This window comes from Protopterus annectens, chromosome 1.part1 (assembly GCF_019279795.1).
Source record: "Protopterus annectens isolate FY-2018-M chromosome 1.part1, PAN1.0, whole genome shotgun sequence".
Taxonomy (NCBI): Eukaryota; Metazoa; Chordata; order Ceratodontiformes; family Protopteridae; genus Protopterus; species Protopterus annectens.
In genome coordinates this window covers 134980223-134994068 of record NC_056726.1, presented here as the reverse complement: position 1 = coordinate 134994068, position 13846 = coordinate 134980223, and the positions used below count along the sequence as shown (strand labels likewise).

The window sequence follows — 13846 nt, the reverse complement described above, 5'->3', positions numbered from 1 at the left end:
CTGGAGTTGGCTGCATACTTGACAGCCAAAGCAATTAGTGGAAAATGGAAATCAAAGTCTAACCCAAATGTACTTGAAGTATTGAATATTATAAAAAGAGTCAAAAAGAACTGGAAAAGGGATCTTTAGAAAAGGGAAGTAACACATCACAAAGAAATAAATAAAAATTGTGGGAAAAATACATGGAGAATAATGTTCAGGAGGATATATGAGGTTTAAGGGAAGGTAGGAATTCAGCAATTTACCTAATGTTGAGCTGTTGATAATTACAAAGAAAGACAAGATATGTGAAGTATATTGTACGCAAATGGAAAAATTGTTAATATGGTTTGTAGTCTTTTCTGCTAATGCAATGTCTTAAGTGATAATCTGACCAAGTTGTTTAAACAAACAGAAAAATACCCAGAGAGTTGAAAAAATACCATCATACATTGACATACGAAAAAAATACTATCTAAACCAAACATTTATTTCCTTAAAATGAAAATAAAACTCCTCATCTAACAGTCCTCATTCAGATTCAAAAAACAGAGCCATGCAGAGATTGTGCTACAGTGACACTGCTTAAATCCCAACTGAATGGCAGGACTGTCCTCCTGTGTCATTGGTGGTGACTAATACACTCATGTCAATTCCTAAAATTAAGGAAACTGTCTTCAGTACACCATGATGATGTTTTAGAGAAAAGTATTCAACCACCACACCTACCTACTGCAGTTTCATGTCCTGATCCAGACAACTTTAATATAACACTGTAGGCACTAAGTTTCTGCTGGGTCAAAAAAAATAAACAAACTAAATGATATTGTTGAATGCTCAATCCACAATTGTCTGGCCACAAATAAAAAAATATGATCATTACAAAGTTCCAAAAATTTTTTATAATAAATAATTCCTCTTTCATATTCTAGGGTCTGAATCTTATTTATAGCCATGCAAAGTGACACTGGTAACTAAAGGTGGAATCTTTAAATGTCAAAGATCTACCTCTTAAAGCGGCTAATTACCCCGTGTCACTAGTGTTCATTAAACATGTGGCAGCAGTGATGGCATAGCTCTAATGTGCATCAGTTAAGCAGCTCATAAACATTTGTCCAGATTACACAAAAAGAAGTTCAAAAATAACCTATAAAATGAGAACGAAGCAAAGGAAAAAAAGGCAGCAAAAGCAAAAACAGTTTTTCATAAATATTAATAATTATTATTTATTTGTCACTGACCCGCGGTGGTGGTGCTGCGGTAGCATTGTCGCCTCACAGTAAGATGCTGTCCGGTTCGATTCTCAGCTAGAGCGTCTTCTGCGTGGACACATGCATGAATGAGCATACCTTCATTGAAGGTTGTGTGTCAGGGCTGGTAACTCGACACGTAAAAATCAACTACCAATCATTAGCGGACTGGAGTTCTGCTGTGGCAACCCCTACCACAGTTGAAAGGTTTAAAAATATTTAATAATAAATAATAAAAACACAAGAAATACTTATTACTTCAACACAATGACATTACATAGTTCAGAAATCACATGAAATACTTTAAAACAATATTGTAAGATAGTTTGACATAAATATAGAAAACAGCTAGACTAATCTGGCTATATTCCTATCTATCTCTAAGAGAAATCACTGTTCTAAATGCTACTTACATATAGAGCAAGTAAGTGCTGGTGAGTGGATGTTCTTACTAGATCCAAAACAAGATACAAAATGCTTTCTTTCTTTCTGAGATAGCCCTTAAACTGATAATACACAGTACTGCTGAGGCACTTCAGATTACATCATTCTTGACACCTCTGCTGAAGTTTCCCAGGCTCACAGAACTCAAAATTCAACATATCTTTGTAATCTTGCACCTACCAGGAAACCACAGCAACAAAGGACACTTTATATATAAAATCTAGTAATTATCCCTGTCTTAAAACAACAGAAAGAATTTCCTAGCTCAGACATCCTGTCTCCTAGCTTCAGATCAAACACAGTTATAAAACTCTTCACTTAACAGCTTTCTTCCAGCAGGGCACACTTTGGCTACACCTCTGAAGCTCAGTACAACACATAGTTTAATCCTAACATATAGTTCCCTTTACATTTGTAAAACAAGCCCGTGGACTATATTAATATTTACAATGACATAGACTTATCTACAAAATTCTATCTGGCTGGGCTGGCAGCCCCTCAGTTTTTCACAACCTCTATACTTAATCTACTGGCTTTCCAGATCTATCATGCTTGCTCTCTTATAAATTACATCTGACTCATATAGTGATCCTGTGCACAACCAATGCTGGGCGTAAGTATCTCTTTGTTAATGATCTAGCTAGTGACACTACTGGGAACCTTGAATCTGTTGTTACTGATCTCTCTAATGACACTGCTTAGTTTCTAACAGCTACAACATCAGTGATCTGTCTATTGACAGTGAGGGTTCTGAGCCCCTCCACTGTCTAAGTCTTAATGCTCACAGTAAAATAACCATATTTACGGATGACGAACCTGTCTTTTTTGCAGGAAGAAGTCCCCACTAGTAATTATAGTCTGCTACACACTCCAAGCCCTACTTATGAGGCTGTTGAGCCCAGCTCCCTAGTATCATTGATGCATTTTGTCACACTGATGAGTGCATTATTTGAAAAATCTTACCCCATGCAAAAAAGGAAAATGATCTTCTGATGTCACCCTTTAATAAAAAAAAAAGCCAAGCTGATGTAATCTCCATCTATACCCATCCATTCTAGTATCCCATTATCAACAATTACTATGCTGGCTGTAAAATTCTCATCTGCCCTTGAGCACTTGTCACATGAATTGAAGCTTGGCAGTTTAGAGCAGAAGATTAAGCCCATAAAATTCAACCCTAAAAGGAGTTACTATTTTACAATCCAATATAATATGAAACAAATCTGTGATAGAGACTTACACCTCCAACAATTAATTTTCCCATAGTTATATATTAATGCTGCTTAACGTGCAGTTAAAAAGCCCTGTGAAGAAATCTGCATGAAGATATTTTCCAATAAAGAGAAGTACATTTTCTGTTCACTGCATATGGTCAAGACCATAAGATAGAAGTTCCATAACTTTAAATGTTACACCCCCTGATAATTATATATACTAACTCCGAGATTGCAGTATAGTGGGGAAAGGGTAAATTCTCTGATCTCACCTGTAACGCGATCTGCATACATGTGCTTCCACTTTTCAGAAAGGTGATCACATGGTCTCCACCAAATAAAGTTTGACTTTCTGAAATGCTGATCTTCCAAATGGGACTTGTGTGTGTATATATATATATATATATATATATATATATATATATATATATATTTATGGTTTACTATCAAAATTGCGAAAGGCAAAACAATTTCCATTTGCAGTTTCAAAGTAAACCACCAAAACCAGAATCACGACCTAGTCACAATGTCAACTCAGCTGATTGACTCAGCAGAGTCAACATTGTCTTCGAAAACATTGCGTGATATCCATATAGGAGCACATGTAAACGAAATTCCTATACAACATATCATGTTTTTGCAGGGGAGCACCCCCATACTCCCTGCTAACAACATATTCCAACTCCAAGATCGTACTACAGTGGGGATATGGATGAATTTCCAAACCTCGCTGTACCACAATCTCCATACAGTTTGTTGAACACACTTATGCAAATGCAATATTGCATTCAGGTATGTGTGTTCGACTTTGCAATACATTTCACATTTTGTGAATGACGGTCTGACTTTTGGCATAACACCTGCCATCCGATGTGTGTGCGAAGTGTGTGCATGTGAGTGTGTGTGTGTGTGTGTGTGTGTGTGTGTGTGTGTGTATATATATATATATATATAGATAGATATATATATATATATATATATATATATATATGTGTGTGTGTGTGTGTGTGTGTATATATATATATATATATATATATATATATATATATATACCTGTATGGCAGGCATCTCTTATGTTGACTTGTGGTTTGTGTTAGGTAATATCCCCTTCCCATGGTTTGCAAGTATACAAACATATATACATATATATATATATATATATGTATTTATATATATATATATATATATATATATATATATATATATATATTTATATCTATATATAATGTCATATATACCTGTGTGTGTGTGTGCGTGTGTGTGTGTGTGTGTGTGTATGTATGCATATAATATAAAATATAAAGTCAAGTGCTCTTTATATTAACTAATATTGTGTTAATCAACTTCAGTTGATGAAATGTTTAATAAAAAACACAAAAAAATCCACCAAAGTAAGTGTTTTTGTTTGAAGCAAGATCACCTGCACCTCCACACTTCCTGTTACTTAAATGTACTAACTCCAAGATTGCTCAATAGCTGAGAACGGGAGAAACTTCCTTAATCTTGCTGTTGGCTGAACTCACACAAAACCACTGAGAGTACAGTAGTGAAACAGGAATTAACCAAACAAGTCAGTGATTTCTATTTCTACAAGTGCAACACTTAAATTGCTTTTTCTTTCCTACTTTCCCTTACATTTCAGTTGCTCTTTATTTCCTGCTTTCATCTTACATGTGGCACATGACAGTCTGGAGATAATGTGTTTGTGGCAATAATGCCAAACTATTAATGCAGGCTTGTTCTGGTTCATTTGTCAGATAGATAACTTATCATTTTTGTCTTCATATTCTTTCTCATAGTATTGTAGTCATCAGTCCTCCCTTGCTGATAATTTTACAAGTAACTCTGAAGCAAATATTTGCAGGAAGTTCTCAATTTCAGCCTGCTGCTGTGTTTGAATAATTGTTTTAGTTATAGCCACTGACATTTGAACTTATGACTGCCGTCGTCAGAGATCTCATATGTCACTTATTTCATAAGGTACTCCTATTGAAGTAAACGGACCACTGAAAAAATATCATTCCCATTATCATGATTAGCCGTTAACATTGTGTTAAGAAATTGAAGTCTTTTAATGCTGCCAACAAACAGTAATCTGATGGTTGCAATTTAATAGCTGAGAGAGGTGCCTGAAAGTAACGTTTAATAAGATGTTTACAATTCTGGAATAAATTACCATCAAAGCAGGCACTTGATCATCAATTAAAATCAGCACCTTCCAAAGATGACAACGAGGTCTTACATGCAGTTTAGCCCCAGGCCAAAATTGTGATTAAACACTTTCTGAGAAAATTGTAGCAGACATTCAGGCACATGATTGCAACTTCTTCTTTTCTTCTACCAATTTCATGCTGCATTGCTTAAAGCTATATGGTTCTCCTGATGTTATACTAGTCATATGACAATAACACTGCTCTATGCAGGAAGAGTCAGTTTACCTTTTGTTATTAAAAGTAGCAAAACTTTTAATTATTAGAGGAAGTGTAATCAGGTGCCATATGGCTGAATACTTGTTTTTTTCACTGAGTCTGCATTCTGCCACTGATGGCAGACCTGCCTTATCCATCACAGCACACAGATGGCCTGTCAATGATGTTACTCTTAAAATGATTATTTTCAAGTGGCTAAAACAAAGTTATAAAGCTGTTTTATCCACTATCATGTCTTATACCTGTGCAGCATTATACAAACGGAGAGGATAACCTCAGTGGGAGGACTGCAGTCATCGTGTACATAACAGTGATGTCACAAAACATCACAGAAGTGATTCAGTAAGTCATACTTTCTGATATCATATTATGTTGAGCATCAAGAGACTCAGAGAAGAGGAAAATGCAAGTTTTATATTCCTCTTTTATCTTTTTTCTTTTCCCGAGTTTATGCTCCCTTGAAATTACTAGAATATTTAGAAATTAGGGGTGTGGTGGCAAAGTCCCCACACGGCAGGGTGAAAAGCACTCCTGTAAAAAGGAAATGTTTATGAATGTTTGCTGAACTTGTTAGTGTCATGTGTGTGTGTGCCTGTGTGTATATGTGCCTGATTTATCACTGCTTTGGACATTATTGCTGCAATTGTTTATTTCTCAATAAAAAGAAACATGATTATGTCTAGTAAGTTCACACATCATCTCCTTGTCAGAAAAACACAATAAATAGTGATTCTAGTGTTTCAATAATACCATTTCTTCTATTGGAATTTCTGGCATTTGTTGGTTTTACCACTTCGATTTGCGCCGGAATGAAAATGCAGGGTATATGATTCATAAGTGGTCCACTAAATGAGTTAGCATACACATGGTAATGAATAAACCATATGTGTTGTGTATATGCCGTAATCATAGACAGTTATACTGCATTAATGAATACATAGAGTCCAGAGATACTATGTAATCACACATAGTGGCATGCCTAGGCTCCCTTACCCATATCAGATATAGATGATCAGATATAATACTCCTATGTTGTTACATCTGAGTCTGCCGAAACAGAGGAAAGCGAGTTTTACTAGTAACTCAGTACTTAATATGATGCACTTCTCGACAATTCTTAGAAAAGCATGTCATTATTGCATATTGCATCAATTCCCTTGAACCTCACTATTATTCAAGGAATTATTCAAGGGCTCTAATTATCTAGCAGAGGTTAGCAATACTGTCTTTTGTACCAGTGTCCTTGAATCTGTACATAATCAAGCTCAATGTAAATACTATTGTAAGTTATGAACCAGCATATATGCATACTCAACATTATGCAGTTATTATTATTAACAATAAGTATAACATCCCCATTTTAATGCTATATGCATAGTTTATCTAAGTAAAATAACACTTCAGTCCCACAGCTTTACCTTCAGAAGGAGACACTTTTTAATCATATGAATGAATGTCTTTGTTTTCTCTCTGGGTACATGGTCCTTCAGGCATGCCATTTTTTGAATGCCACAATGTTGTCAGTTCTGTTGCTTGATGATTGTGAATTTTCTTGGTCATCATTCACTGCATGCCAGCTCCAGTAGCATAGAGGGATAAAGACCCAAGTATAGCCCAAGCAACATGAGTTTAATTAGTGACCTGGGAGTCTACTGAAGCTGACATGGGGGTGATAGATATGCCTATCTAGGCAGATGGGGCAGATGGGACCATCCAGTGCCTCAATCCCTCAAAGGAGGGGTAGCAACACAAAGAACCACTTGGTGCTGTGCTTTTGGCCACTAAGCCACAAAATGCACAACTTCCCATTTTAGGTGCATGGAAGCATACACTCCTATGATAGGGAGCTGTCAGTCCTGTGGTAATGCAGGACAGTCATTCCCCACTCATTCATTATGGAGCTGTTAGCAAAGGCACAAAGTACACTCATAGCTGCTTGAATGATAACCCCTCTGTATGCCTTTAACCCACATGATAGGGATGCCAAGCACATTAGGCAAATGTGCTTGACGTTCAACAGGAAAAATTAATGGTCAGTAGTTAAGGGATAAACAAGGCCTAGAAAAACTTCTGTTGTATGACAAGAGAACTAGTTATTCTACTCACTTGGAGAACAAATAAAGCTGGCTACATTCCTTTGGAAGTAATTACCTTCCTTGGCCTGGTATATCACATCCTCAATGTTGGAATATGATTGGTCTTTTAGATCTAGTCTTGTTATACTTTATGTCCTGGTCAGTCTCCTCATATCTGGTATGGCAGCTGATGATCATCTCCCTTGTGGTTTTCACTCAGTCTATATTTAGTATACAGACCATTAACAGGTCTTTACAATGTCTAAAAGTTGAACTGCTGACAATGCTTGATTGGGACAGTCAGCACTTATATGGCATCATAAGATAATTGAGACTTCACAAGTCATTTGTCTGGTTTTAACAGACTTCTTCACTAACGTGTGTATTTTTCATAGACCATACATTTCTAAAATGCAGTTTTGTGGTACATTTTCATGTGACTGTGGTCCATTTGTATTTCACTGTTCATACAGCTTCTAGTCATCATTAGCAGACCCACAGTAAAGATTTAATGTCTCCCATTACTAGAGATGAACATGCAAAGTCGACCTTCTACTGTACTCTTCTGATTTTGTTAACTTCTTCCTAATATGTAATTTGGTGCTTCAAAGAATAGCACTGAAGAATGCATGCACTGCAGTATGTCATATGAACAGAAGTCAGTTAAACAACTAGCACTTGCCCTGGATTTAATGAGTCATGCATTGCTAGTGCAGGGACAGCCTTTGGTCAACTGGTGCCCTAGGCGATAGGGCTCCATAGCCCCGCACTACACACACACACAAATACACACACACACACACACACACACACACACACACACACACACACACACACACACACACTACCCGGTGCCCTCATCCTGGTCTACCTACACCATCCAGATTACTGGAGAAGCACCGCTGCTACAGTGGTGCCCTAGGCAGCTGCCTAGTTGCCCTATGCCTAAGGCCAGCCATGTGCTTGTGTAATAGTCTGCTAATAATGATCAGTGTATTGATCTGCCCTTTGTAGTTAACAGCACCCAGATAACATTTCTCAGCCTGTGATTCATAACGCAGTTGGGGTAAAACATGTCTATAGTTCATGGAGCTGTGCTCTTTCCTGAATGCTTAATTAAAGATCTTTGTGTAATAACAATAACTCATTCAAGAGTGTTTGAGCTGAAACTCCTTTACTTTCCCAGGGAAACTTGCACATTGCTAATGGGGAACTGATAAAGGGAGGACTGCAGATATAGTTGCACAAAAGTTGTTTTCTTTTTTATGTTTTCTCAGGGTTTCTGCTTTTTTGGACTTACATGCATCTTCTGTGGAAGTGTTTTGTTCTCTTATTCTTAGTTAAAATTGTCTTTAAAATGAGCTCATGACTGTGGAAAGTAAAATATCCAGCAAAGCTTTTTGACACTGAAGAAGAGAATATCATTGGAAATATTTTTTTTTATTTTAATGTTTTCATTTTAGTAAATGTATGCTGCTTTCAGCTACAATCATTTTTCAGTAGGTTACTTTTGTTAGAATATGTAACATTCGAAATGGACACCTCTAAGTACATGCCTTATATCCATTTTCATAGCTGTGAAACAGTGCAGGAAAGAAAAGTAGCACATTTAAAAACATCAAAATATATATAGACAGATACAGCACAGCAAATATGAGACACGCTTTAGGATGACATTTTGCTGAATGGCGCAAATCTTTTGTAGAGCTTTATTAATTTACATGTTTAGAAACTGCCTCTGTTGTTAAAAAGTGTGTGTGTGTGTGTGTGTGTGTGTGTGTGTGTGTGTGTGTGTGTGTGTGTGTGTGCTATAAAAATAATCAATTAGACAAGCAAAAAAGTGCATGAATTGAATTTTTTAACATAAGTAAATGCAACACCAAATAAGGTCACCTGACAAAGATTTGCATTGCAATTCAAATGTATTCTTCCCCTCCTACCATATAGTTATGCGATTTGTCTCACTGCACAGATCCTTATATCTCCAAGATTTGTTGTACTATAAGTATTAAGCGTTTTCATATGCAATAACTAAATGAGGTGTATATTTAACGTTGGTTCGCACCTTACCTTACCATAGGACTCTTTGTAGTGCAATATAAATCACACTGTGCAATATTCGTGCTGACATTTCGATATGCTGGTTACTTCTTATGTTACAGTAAGGTCATGCACGTGCTGTTACTCAATTCTATTTACATGTAAAGGGTGTTTGGTCATTATGTTATTATTTTATTCTATTTTGACTTTTATTTTTATTATGTTATTTTATTATTATTCTCTGTATGTATCTTTTTCCACTGGAAACTTAGCATCGCAATTTTGTTCGGCTACACTGTGGTGTAGTTCTGAATGACAATAACATTTTCTTTGACTGATTTCAAGCATGTCACAGCAAGACAGTTACCAGCTCACCCAACATAAACCATCAATGGATACAACCAAGGCGGTATGCTAATGGAATATTGTTTAAGATGTATAATTGGCTAAAATTAACATACCTTGTGTTGTTTATTCAGTAGAAAATAAGAAATGCTTGTGGCATCAATCAGATAAAAATGTAAGTGAAACTTGTTAACTGGCTTGCAACTCAGTGGAGGAGACAATAAACTTAGAAGGCTGTTGGCATATGTGTGATAGCAGTTGCTAGTCAATCTGGTTTGGATTAAATAAAGCAGCTAACCAGTTGTACACGGCTGTACACAGCTGATTTTAAGCAATGACTTAAAAATGAGAGTAATGGAATATTAACAAACTATGTTTATATTTGGGTACATATGAATATTTTATGTAGTCAAGAAAATTATATCATTAAAGTATAATGCACTTAGGTTTAAGCAGGATAATTTAAACTGGGATCTGGATTACATGGAATCTGCATTGAGGCAGTCAGATATAACAGGTCACATTTAGAATGAGCCCTACATATTAGGGAGTATGCAATAGCCTGGCTATATTAAATATAGCTGGAATAATGAATCCCATGAGCATTTAAATGGAAAGCAAATCAGCACCGATGGTACTGCATTAGTGGAATGTGATTCTAGGTCTTTTCTGATTTGTAGTCCATAGAGACAGTCTTTCTCAGGATGGAAAACTGTCACTCTGCCCAGCCCATTATTGGAAGAACAAGACCTGTAAGTACAAGTCATGCAACTAAAGGGTTGCTATGAATCTTAGAACTTGTTGCAATGCCATTGAATCATTTTCCACATACATATGATGAAGTACTTCCCACATTCTTGCTACTTTTTTATATTAACTCTGACATCATTGTGCCCTGGAGTAATAAACTTGCTCCAAGACTGAGCCAAATGGTCTAGTAGATATTCTCCATTTTCACACTTGCCATCTTGCTTTTATGAGTATTGCCTCTGCAGACAACTGAATTTCAACAAAGACCCATTCTATCCCTTACTTTTGATGCAGACTACCTTATGCAATGCATACGTCACTTGCATATTTTAATCTTATAAAGAAAGGATTTCATGTTAGTTTTCATGCTCACATAATCACTAGGTTTATAAAGATAAGTAAAAGGCCTTACAGATTGCCAAATAATCATAAATTAATGCATTAGCTGTTATCATGCAGAGTCTGAGCAGTGCATAGAAGGAGGCAGAAGGTGTATGAGATGCAAAATGCAAGGCTATTTTATTACTGTTTGTAATACAAACTTTATTAAAGTTGCTTCAAAAATAAAAACAAAAATAAAATTCAGAAAGATTTTTTTTAGTGTTTAGTCATTACTGTGTCTAATACTGAAACAGACCGGTACGTAAAGCTTCATATGAAACTCAAGTGAGTTTCAAGACTGATACAGGGAGCAGTGTTACTCTGATCTCATGTGCTGAGTGATACAGGGAGCAGTGTTACTGTGATCTCATGCACTGACTGATACAGCAGTGTTACTGTGAACTCATGTGCTGACTGATACAGGGAGCAGTATTACTGCAATCTCATGCTCTGACTGATACAGGGAGCAGTGTTAGTCATTTCATGCTCTGACTGATACAAGGATCAGTGTCACAGTGATCTCATGCACTGACTGATACAGGGGGCAGTGTTAATGTGATCTCATGCACTGACTGATACAGCAGTGTTACTGTGATCTGATGTGTTGACTGATACAGGGAGCAGTGTTACTGTGATCTGATGTGTTGACTGATACAGGGAGCAGTGTTACTGTGATCTCATGCACTGACTGATACAGCAGTGTTACTGTGATCTGATGTGTTGACTGATACAGGGAGCAGTGTTACTGTGATCTCATGCACTGACTGATACAGGGAGCAGTGTTACTGTGATCTCATGCACTGACTGATACAGCAGTGTTACTGTGACCTCATGTGCAGACTGATACAGGGAGCAGTGTTACTGTGATCTCATCTGCTGACTGATACAGGGAGCAGTGTTACTGTGATCTCATCTGCTGACTGATACAGGGAGCAGTGTTACTGTGACCTCATGTGCTGACTGATACAGGGAGTAGTGTTACTGTGATCTCATGCACTGACTGAAACAGCAATGTTACTGTGATCTCATGCACTGCCTGATACAGGGAGCAGTGTTACTTTAATCTCATGCACTGACTGATACAGCAGTGTTACTATGATCTAATGTGCTGACTGTTACAGGGAGCAGTGTTACTGTCATCTCATACACTGACTGATACAACAGTGTTAGTATGACCTCATGTGCTGACTGATACAGGAATCAATGTTACTGTGATCTCATGCATTGACTGATACAGGGAGCAGTGTTAATTTGATCTCAGGCATGAATGATTCAGGAAGTAGTGTTACTGTGATCTCATGTGCTGAATGAGACAGGGAGCAATGTTACTGTGATCTCTTGCACTGACTGATACAACAGTGTTACTGTGACCTCATGTGCTGACTGATACAGGGAGCAGTGTTACTGTGATCTTATGCACTGACTGATATAGCATTATTACTGTGATCTCATTTGCTGACTGATACAGGGAAGAGTGTTACTGTGATCTCATGTGTTGACTGATATAGCGGTGTTACTGTGACCTGATGTGCTGACTGATACAGGGAGCAGTGTTACTGTGATCTCATGCACTGACTGATACAGGGGGCAGTGTTAATGTGATCTCATGCACTGACTGATACAGCAGTGTTACGGTGACCTGATGTGCTGACTGATACAGGGAGCAGTGTTACTGTGATCTCATGCACTGACTAATACAGCAGTGTTACTGTGACCTCATGTGCTGACTGATACAGGGAGCAGTGTTACTGTTATCTCATCTGCTGACTGATACAGGGAGCAGTGTTACTGTGATCTCATGCACTGCCTGAAACAGGGAGCAGTGTTATTGTGATCTCATGCACTGACTGATACAGGAAGGAGTGTTACTGTGATCTCTTGCATTGACTGACACAGCAGTGTTACTGTGATCTCATGTGCTTACTGATACAGAGAGCAGTGTTACTGTGATTTCATGCACTGACTGATACAGCAGTGTTACTGTGATCTCATGTGCTGATACAGAGAAGAGAGTTACAGTGATCTCATGCACTGACTGATACAGGGAGCAGTGTTACTTTGATCTCATGCACTGACAGATATAGCAGTGTTACTGTGATCACATGTGCTGACTGTTACAGGGAGCAGTGTTACTGTCATCTCATACACTGACTTATACAACAGTGTTACTATGACGACATGTGCTGACTGATACAGGAATCAATGTTACTGTGATCTCATGCATTGACTGATACAGGGAGCAGTGTTATTGTGATCTCATGCACTGACTGATACAGGAAGGAGTGTTACTGTGATCTCATGTGCTGACTGAGACAGGGAGCAGTGTTACTGTGATCTCATGCACTGACTGATACAGCAGTGTTACTGTGATCTCGTGCACTGACTGATACAGGAAGGAGTGTTACTGTGATCTCATGTGCTGACTGAGACAGGGAGCAGTGTTACTGTGATCTCATGCACTGACTGATACAGCAGTGTTACTGTGATCTCGTGGACTGACTGATACAGGAAGGAGTGTTACTGTGATCTCATGTGCTGAATGAGACAGGGAGCAATGTTACTGTGATCTCTTGCACTGACTGATACAACAGTGTAAATGTGACCTCATGTGCTGACTGATACAGGGAGCAGTGTTACTGTGATCTCATGCACTGACTGATACAGCAGTTTTACTGTGACCTCATGTGCAGACTGATACAGGGAGCAGTGTTACTGTTATCTCATCTGCTGACTGATACAGGGAGCAGTGTTACTGTGATCTCATGCACTGCCTGGTACAGGGAGCAGTGTTATTGTGATCTCATGCACTGACTGATACAGGAAGGAGTGTTACTGTGATCTCTTACACTGACTGATACAGCAGTGTTACTGTGATCTCATGTGCTTACTGATACAGAGAGCAGTGTTACTGTGATTTCATGCACTGACTGATGCAGCAG

The 13846-nt window shown here is 37.8% G+C and overlaps 1 protein-coding gene across 1 annotated transcript in view; it reads right to left on the bottom strand.

Moving 5' to 3' along the window:
* Positions 1–13846, bottom strand: part of CLVS2 (clavesin 2) — a 1094294-nt gene that overhangs the window by 443837 nt on the left and 636611 nt on the right. The gene's annotated exons all lie outside the window — the stretch shown is intronic.